This window comes from Triticum aestivum, chromosome 3D (assembly GCF_018294505.1).
Source record: "Triticum aestivum cultivar Chinese Spring chromosome 3D, IWGSC CS RefSeq v2.1, whole genome shotgun sequence".
NCBI classification, from domain to species: domain Eukaryota; kingdom Viridiplantae; phylum Streptophyta; class Magnoliopsida; order Poales; family Poaceae; genus Triticum; species Triticum aestivum.
The window spans coordinates 616,365,204-616,367,753 of NC_057802.1; positions in this window are offsets into that span (position 1 = coordinate 616,365,204).

Below are 2,550 nucleotides of genomic sequence, written 5' to 3' on the forward strand. Positions count from 1 at the left end.
GATTAGAACTTATTTCTCTCTTTTTTCCCGATTATGGGCAAGTTCTACTAGACTTCTCCGGCTTTTTGCTTTCTTACTGTGTTTTCTTTGAGAGTTTTAAAAAAAAATGGTTTTTCTTCTTTTTATAATTTTCATTTTTCTGCTCATTTCCCCATTGTTTTTTTTTCTAAAAACTTTTGAAGATTTTTCAAATTCCAGAATATTTTGAAATTTGCAATATTTTTTATATTCGAAATTATTTTTTGAAAATCAGAAATGTTTTTAAAATAAATGAACATTATATTATTGTTTGTGATTTTTTTTTAGAATTCATGAACACAAAACTTTTTGAAATAAATGAACATTCTATCAACAAAAGCGTAGTCGACCGTAAATGAAATGAAAATGGGCCAGCAGAAGAGAGACCAATAACCTGCCCTAGAGCGACGTCGTATGCATTTGCTAGGTTTTCATTTTTCTTCTTATTATCCTCTGTTTATTTTATTTATATTTTTTTAAACTTTGTGAAGATTTTTCAATTTCTAGAGTATTTCTAAATTTACAATATTTTTATTTTTGAAGTCTTTTGAAAATCAGAAAAATAATACTAAATAAGGGCGCTGGAGAGTTACTAGGCGGCGGCGGCGGCTGAGCCCTCCCGAGCCGCGCGCGGGGGAAGCGACGCGAGAGGGAGAGGGCCTAAAGTTTGGACTATCAGATGACATCGTTATTAGGACAGCAATTTATTTTTTCAAAGCTGACCATGCTAGACATCGAGGAACGTGAGGAGTTGTTGTTTCTGTGGGCAGCTCGACATATGAGTTCACTGACCAATCTGACACCGCGGAACCATGAAGACACAGAAATAACCTCGGCCGCGGCTGGTCATAGTTTGACGCAAATGGTGAACGTCTTGGAAAAATGGAATCATCATAATTTCCCTCTGGCAGATATGAAGTTAATTGGCTGTACGTCAGGTGTAACTGAGCTATGTACATGTTTTGTACAGCTTCAACGTTTGTGCATTAATTAATAATTGTGATGCGCTTGTCCACTGGCCAGAGAAAGAGTTCCAAAGGTTGGTATCCTTGCGGAGTCTAAAGATTAGCTACCTACTGCAGTCAAGTCCATATTCAGCAGGAGGCTGCAGCAGGGACAGGCATCATTGCCGAATCTTCAAGGGTCACCTGTATATTCAGAGGTGTCATCGTCCTCAGCCTTAGCCATGGCGGAGCATTTTTCTCTTTCCATATTTAGAAGGAATAGAGATAGTTAGGTGTGATAGCTTAACAGGGGTCCTCGATCTTCCTCCATCCCTCAAGGTAATTAAGGTTAGTCAGTGCAGCGAGTTGAGATCAGTGGAATCTCACTCAGGACAATTTCCATCGTTGTGGAGCCTCTCCATCCAATACTGCAAAACCCTGTCATCCCTCGAAATCTTAACATCAGAAACTGTCCTGGTATAAAAAGGCTCCCTACATACCTGCAGCAACGTCTAAGCAGCCTCGAGGAGAAACTACTAGATGCCCGTTACAAAGGTATGTGCGCGTCATTTTCCTTCCCTATAACAAATTCAGACGTCTTTCCCTTCCAGATATATTACTAACCGAGCTGGATCGGTTGCTCTTGCTAGCTACTCCCTCCGTTCCTAAATATAAGTCTTTTTAAAGATTCCACTATGGACTACATACGGAGCAAAATGAGTGAATCTACGCTCTAAAATATGTCTATATACATCCGTATGTAGTTTGTAGTGCAATCTCTAAAAAGACTTATATTTAGGAACGGAGGGAGTAGATATGTAATTAATAAATGAAAATGGTCTATTTTCGTGTGTAACAGCAGGCACGTGTTACATGCACAATCACACTTGCTACTTACCACTGCACTAGAGAGTAGATTTAATTAAGTAGTCAGAAAACGGTGATAACACACCTCAAAAATGATGGCATGACTAGTACTACAACTCAAAACTGGAGTACTAGTCCATTTGTGTAATTTCTTTGTTCCTTCAGCGCATTCTTTTCCAGCAGTGTAAACTTGGATGCTGCATTCGTATATTTACAAAAAAAAAATTATTTACCTGCTCAATTTCCCCTTATTTTTAATTTTTTCGATTTTCTACAAAATTGTAAAGATTTTGCAAATTCCAGAGTATATTTAAATTTGTGATATTTTTTATATTCGAATATATTTTATTAAAACCAGAGACTTTTTTACTAAATGAACATTTTATAATTCTTTGTTTTTAAAAAAAATTATTAAAACAAATATTTTTGAAATAAATGAATATTTTTAAGTACGGGCTGGAAAAGCACAAACAGTCTATCAACGAAAGGGTAGTCGACTCTGAATGAAACGAAAATGGGTCAGAAGAAAAGGGCCCATTAACCAGGCCTAGAGCGATCTGGTATGCATTTGCCTGCTATTATTCCACTTGTATTGCATGGAATAGGAGGTCTTCTACAGGTGCGTGCCTATGTCTCGCTTTTAGTTTTTTTTTTTGAGACAAATTTCTCGCTTTTACTGTTTTATAGTAGTAGCTCGCCTCGCCGGAACCGGGTACTACAG